This window comes from Ailuropoda melanoleuca, chromosome 6 (genome assembly GCF_002007445.2).
Source record: "Ailuropoda melanoleuca isolate Jingjing chromosome 6, ASM200744v2, whole genome shotgun sequence".
In the NCBI taxonomy this organism is placed as follows: domain Eukaryota; kingdom Metazoa; phylum Chordata; class Mammalia; order Carnivora; family Ursidae; genus Ailuropoda; species Ailuropoda melanoleuca.
This window is the reverse complement of record NC_048223.1, coordinates 43,827,494-43,834,292: the sequence shown is the minus strand read 5'-3', so window position 1 is coordinate 43,834,292 and position 6,799 is coordinate 43,827,494. Positions and strand designations below refer to the sequence as shown.

Sequence of the window (6,799 nt, the reverse complement as noted above, 5' to 3'; positions counted from 1 at the left end):
CCCTCTAGACAGTGCCACACCTGCAGCTGGTCAGACATGCAGAATCAGGGTCCTACTGAGACCCTCTGAGTCAGAATCTCTTCTAACAAAATTTGCACCCAGTTCATACTCATTCAAGGTCGAGGGTTGCCGGTCAAAGCTTCCCCCAGCTCTGACATAATAGGTTTGGGGTCCCCAGTCTTCTGAATCAGACTCCCAGCCCTATAACCAGTTAAGAGTGTGAGCCTCCAGGGCCAGCAACTGGGGCCACGTGGGAGGTCTGCACGTACAAGGTGCAAGCCTGGGTCCACCTACCCTCTAAATCCAGCTGTAGCTCCCCAGGAAAGCGGGTTAAGACCCAACCACTGCACTGAGGATAAAGCCCAACCACTGCACTGAGCTGCTTTCAGAGGGCAGGTCTCTGGCAGAGCAGTGTCAGGGCTACTACTGGCTCTGGCCATGGCAGTGAAGGCCGGGGTAGGCCCCTGTCGGCAGAGGGAAGGGCAGGAAGTTCAAGCATTCTTCTTGGGGCCCCAGGAATCCTGAGGGCCCAGGAAAAATCCACTGAGACTGCTCGGAGCTCAGGACTCACCAGGCGCTCCTGCAGGGAGCATCTACGAAGGGAGGGTGTCAACGTGGACAATATTCACCTCAGTGAAGTAAGCAGCAGGACCCAGAAACTCTGAGAAGGGCCAGGTTCACTTACCCTCTGTTCCCTGCTAAACTCAGAGCCCAGTCATGCCTGTATGTGACGTGCCCTGATCCTGTGCTCTGCCCAAATGTGGGAGTCATGAATCCCCAAACCTCCAGGGCCCCTCAGTGGACCAGACAGAGAAGGTGACACGAACGAGCCCACGACAGCAGTGGAGCGTGTGGCACAGCGGCTACAAGCGCATGCTCCAGACTCCGGTGTCCCAGGCGCAGGTCCTGCTTGGCCACCACTGGCTGTTGACCTCTGGCAGGTTACACAAACATTTTGTGCCGTGATGTTCTCAGCCATGAAATGGAGGTAACTGGGGCGGCTGGGTGGCTTGGTCAGTTGAAAGTCTGACTCTTGGTTTCGGCTCAGGTCATGATCCCAGGGTCCTGGAATTGAGCCCCACATTAGGCTCCTCGCACAGCAGGGAGTTTGCTTCTCTCTCTCTCTCTCTACCCCTCCCCCCTGCTCATGTGTGTGCTCTCTCTCTTTCTTCAATAAGTAAATAAATCTTTTTTTAAATAATGAAAGTAATTATAGCACCTACTTCATGAGATGGAAATGTTGCGAGGGTTGAGATGAACTTAAATTGCTCAGAAGGGGANATGAGATGGAAATGTTGCGAGGGTTGAGACGAACTTAAATTGCTCAGAAGGGGACCTGCACACATCAAGTGCTCACTAACCCCATTTGGGAGATGGTAGCGGGGCTGCCTCTTCACCTCTGGACATAGGATCTGCAGGCAGATGTGCTTTCTCAACCCAGAAGGGCTTTTGGGCCAAGACTGAGAATCAGTATTCATCCCTCCTCGCTACACAGCCCTTTATTGGGAAGGGCACAGAGACCTAGCAAGCCCTCTACTTTTCATGCCAGCTATGTCCTGTGACAAGGGGACACTTCAGGGCAGAGTCAAGGAGTCGGGGGCCCCAGGGAGCGACATTCACAAGAAGCCTCACCACTGGGTGGGAAGACAGCTCTGGGCCCCTCATTTAAGAGTGGCATCGACCAAACCAGCCAAGAAAGCAATCCCCAAACTAGGCTGAGTGTGGGGAGACCAAACTGCTTCTAGTCCAGTGAAAGGAAGGCCTTCCAACCAAGATAAGGCAACCAAAGGCAGTAACTCAAATTTGGAAATATCGTGGAAGGGAAGTTGGGGCAGCCAACCCCTGGGCCCCTCGCAGACAGGCAGATGCTGAGACTCCGGTCATGGAGCCTGTGATTCATGCTGGAGATCGTGTGTTTCCTGAATGTGTCCTGCTGCCGTTCTCTTTCCCATAGGGTCCACTGCCAGCACCAGATCATGCACAGTCAACACTCAGTGTGGGAACCTGGTCTGGAGCCTGATCCCAACACACCAGCCGTGCAAGCTCTTGTTGAGACCACATCTCCCTGTGGAGGGAATCAGATGGTAATAGGACTTACTGCCTGGCAGTAGCAGGGAGAGTATGTGTTCCCAAGCTGTCCTCAGAGAGCCCCATGGCACCCTGCAAAGACCCTAGCTCCTCATAAGTTCCTCATTGCTTAGCTAATTGGAGTTGGGATTGTCTTCCTTGAATGAAGCGTCCTTGAGAAGTTCTAAGACCCTAAGGGGAGAGGCTGCCTCAGAGGTAGTCCATCCACTTGGCTGCCTGGATTTCCACGGGCCTTGTGAGAAGAACTAGCATTTATGGAACACCACAGAGACTTGGTGTGCAGGCTGTACGTAGCCTGGGGCTGATCCTCTGGAAAACCTGTCCACTTGACAGCCAGGCTCATGGAGAGTCAGTGATGGAGTGGACCTCGGAGCTGGTGCCTTCCTCCAGAGCCACCCCATGGGAATCTGACCTGGAGCCATTTTGTGCAGCTTGCTTCCCTAGTGGACATTGATCCTGACCTCCCATCCCTATTTGCCACTCTGCCTAGAACTGCAAGAATCACCACACAAAGGAAACTACATACCCTTAATCTCACAACCTGTTGGCTTCCAAAACACCAGCCTATGCCATTGTCACAGGCACCAAAGGGTAGAGGAACCCTTGCAGGCATCCTGTTGGTTCCATCTGAACCCTGTCAGACCATCTCCCTGTTCTCTCCCACTCCCATGGGCAATGGTGTAGCACCCAATATGTCCTGGCTCCTTAGCAGCTTCCAGAGATCCACAGCAGACCTTCGCAGTCACCTTCAGCAGCAGGCTGTGCATCTGCTGACCATCTCCGTTTCTTGGATCTTCCTGTCCAAGGCCCGCCATCTTTGTTCTCATTCACAGGCACACACGTGCACACACATTCACACCATACACAAAACACACACAGACGCAAACATGCTACATGCCTTCACACACACCATACACCATACACACCGCACACAAAGAAACACCACACACAAGCACAGATACAGACAGACATACTCCCTGAGGCCCTCATGTCTATAGCTGACTCCACTAAAGGTATAGAGAAAAGGAGAGGACTTACATTTCAGGGCAAGGTGACTTAGTACTTCACATCGGGAAAGCACTCAGTGCTTCACCCAGCTCTGCCTCCTGTTTCACTCAATTGGCACCACCCTCTCTCTAACCCCCTGCCCCTTCCAGGGTCACAGCCATTCCTTGCGCAGTGTGGTTTATTACCTCTCCATCTTCCCTCTCCAACCCACATGTTGGAGCCTTCACTTCCACCTCAAAGTCCTCCCAGCCCTCCGCCCCGGGGAAAGGAACAGCATCAAGGCAGCACCGGGATGAGGCACATAAAGCATGTCCTCAAGCCCTTCCCAGTGCGCTCCGGGGCTGGTACAGGGACACTGCAGGAGCAAGCCACAGAGAGTCTAGCCCTGCTGCTCCCTCCAGCCCCGTCCCACTGGGCCGCAGAGTGGTCTGGGGCCAGACCCACCCCCAAGAACCCACCCAGGGCCTGAGAGGGAAGAGCAGTGGGTGATGGCTGCTGTTTGGGCGGCTACATGCAGGATGGTACGTTACACTGCAATAGATCATCTCAACACTTGCAGCCTGTTCCAGGTCTCCACAGCCCTGCACGGATGTCCCTGCGAACATGGGTAATGCTTCCTTTGACCTTGTATTTCCAGGAAACAGTCAACAGATGAAAGAAAGGGAGAAAGGGAGGGAAATAGAGGGATGGAGGGACAGAGGCAAACAGGCAGATAGGTAAAAAGGGAAGAGAAAGTTCACTGAACTGGAGAAACTCCCAGCCACTTGCATTTGGGAAGACCTTGTCCAAAAGCCAGCCACGTCATAAGCCTATCTCCCCTTCAGGTACCCGAAGGCCTAGAGGGCCCAGTGCAGGCCAGGTACCCCTCCTCCTCACCCATTTTGGAGCAGCACCATCCTGGGGAAGTGAAGGTCAGCAGAGGTCAGGGTCCTGCTCAGGTCCCACACACACCATCTCAGATGGATGGTAATGTCCCCATTGACCACCAGGGCAGGACATCGCTGCCCAGGTATCCATAGCAGACCTTCCCAGTCACCTGCAGCAGCAGCCCCTGCATCTGCTGACCATCTCTACTTCCTGGGTCTTCCCGTCCAAGGCCCGCCATCTTTGTTCTCACTCACAGGCACACACAGCAGAGGGGGGTGGCTGCTACCTGAGATAGGAGTCACTGCTCCACTGCATCACAGCTCTTTATCCAAATGCCCCCTTCCCAAGTGATGTAAACCAAATCCTGCAGAACTGGCACACGAACGTGGCCCCTTGTGTAAAGGTCCCAAGTCCTGAGTCCCCAAAGCAGAAGCACGGTGGTGCCTATTCTCATCTATAATGTACATTTGATTAAAACTCAGTCACCCAAGATGCACCCAAAGATTTGTGCACAGAGATGTTCATCATAGAGCTATTTATCCATATGAAAACTTACAAACGGGCTATACCAATGAGTTACATGCAAGAAACTGTAGTATAAAAACGAGGCTTTCACATGAAAAATCATTGAAGCTACATGTTTATGGTATGTGCATTCTTCTGCGTATATTATACTTCAATAAAAATTAAACTTTTAAAGAATACTTAATGACATGGATAAATAGTAACACTAGAATGATAAATAAGAGACACCTGCATATACAATATGAGCCAAATTTTAAATATATATAAAATGCTTAAATATATATATAAACAAGTGTGTGTGTTTATTACTGAAAGAAAACCACAGAAATATTATGAGAGATCTGTGGATAGTGAGACTATACACAAGTTTTCTCATATTCATTATACTCTGTGGTATAACAATTCAAATTTTCTACATAAAATATTATCACTCAGATAGATGGATAGATGAGAGAGAGAGAGCAGATAGATAGAGGATATACACAGGATGGAATACTATTCAACCTTAAAAAGAAGGGAATGCTGCCATTTGTGACAAAGTGGGTGGACCTTGGGACACCTGGGTGGCTCAGTCTGTTAAGCATCTGCTTTCAGCTCAGGTCATGTTCCCAGGGTCCTGGGATTGAGTCCTGCTTTAGGTTCCTTGCTCAGCAGGGAGCCTGCTTCTCCCTCTGCCTGCTGCTCCCCCTGCTTGTGCGCTCACTCTTTTTCTCTCTGACAAATAATAAAATCTTAAAAAAAAAAAAAAGGATGAATGAACCTTGAGGGTTCTAAGCTAAATGAAATAAGCCAGAGAAAGACAAATACAAAAAGAGATCTATGAGAGACTATGGACTCTGGGAAACAAACTGAGGGCTTCAGAGGAGAGGGGGGTGGGGGAATGGGATAGGCCGGTGATGGGTAGTAAGGAGGGCACGTATTGCATGGTGCACTGGGTGTCATACGCAAGTAATGAATCATGGAACTTTACATCGGAAACTAAGGATGTACTGTATGGTGACTAACATAATATAATAAAAATTATTATAAAAACAAAAAACAAAAACAAATAAACAAACAAAAAAAAGAGATCAGACATGTGGTTGCCAGAGGTGGGGGCAGTGGGGAAACAGATAAAGGGGGTCAAAAGTACAAATTTCCAGTAACAAGATATGTAAGTGTTGTGGGTGTAACGTACAGCATGAGGACTGTAGTTAACACTGCTGTTGGTGTATCTGAAAGTGACTGAGATCGCAGATCCTAAAAGTTCTCATCACAACCAAAATGCATTTTTTTCTTGTTCTTTCTTTTCATTGCTTTGTTTTTTTTGGGTTTGGGCTTTTTTTTTTTGGCATCTGTATGAGATGATAGGTGTTAACTGAACTCATCATGGTCATCATTTCACGGCACACATACACCTTACATTTACACAGTGCTGCGTTCAACTACATCTCCGTAACACCGAAAGAAAAAAAAAATCTGTGGTTTGGTTTTCTCTGCAGTTTTTCAAAAGTTCTCCAGAGTTGAGGAGGAGGAGAAAGGTGCTCTGAAAGCCTGAGCCTCCTGTCCCCAAACCTCCACTTGCCTTTGGCCAGCCCATGTTCGCTCACAGTCTGCTTGCTTCTCTCTGTTACCAGGGCGGCATGGCCCTGCCCTGCACACTTGTCTGCTGTCTTCTAAAGGCCCGTCCCCTCCGCAGGGCTCAGAGACCCTGCCGGTAGCTGGCTGGAATAGCATGGCGCTGGGGTGGGCCTCGTGCTTCCATAGAGGCCAGGAGCCCAGCTCTCCAGCAACTAATCCCGCGATGAGGACAAATGCTCAGCCTCCACTCAGGAAGGTTCAGATTCAATCAAGATGCATTTGATCCCTGCCAGGATCAGTTCTCAAAAAAGAAAATGCTTTCAGAACACTTGGACCCGATTCCTACAAAGCAGGCCTGATAACAATTTTATCTAGACACTCTGACACTGAATCCCCAGGGAGCTCACCAGCAGGCACGCTGCACGGCAAGCATGGTTCCAGGCCTGGAGGAAATCACACGTTAAAAATAAGTAATTGAGAACCAAGGATCTCCTAGGAGTTGTTTGAAACACATCTGAAACATGTCATTTGAGAAATGACAAGATGAAGAGCAAGAGAGAACCCTGGAGAGAAAAGGGAAGAAAAAAAATTCTGAACAGAAAAAAGTCNTTTGAGAAATGACAAGATGAAGAGCAAGAGAGAACCCTGGAGAGAAAAGGGAAGAAAAAAAATTCTGAACAGCAAAAAGTCATGCAGGGGCGCCTGGGTGGCACAGCGGTTAAGCGTCTGCCTTCGGCTCAGGGCGTGATCC

At 49.7% G+C, this 6,799-nt stretch overlaps 1 long non-coding RNA gene across 2 annotated transcripts in view; it reads right to left on the bottom strand.

Annotated features, from left to right (window-relative positions):
* LOC117802658 overlaps positions 1-6,799 on the bottom strand; it is a 24,500-nt gene that overhangs the window by 3,425 nt on the left and 14,276 nt on the right. Inside the window, exon 5 of one of the 2 annotated variants that reach the window (XR_004626062.1) lies at positions 1,289-2,065. The exons of the other annotated variant lie outside the window; for it this stretch is intronic. This is a non-coding gene — a long non-coding RNA (uncharacterized LOC117802658). Of the gene's footprint in view, positions 1-1,288; positions 2,066-6,799 lie in introns of those variants that run through there. 2 annotated transcript variants of the gene reach the window in all.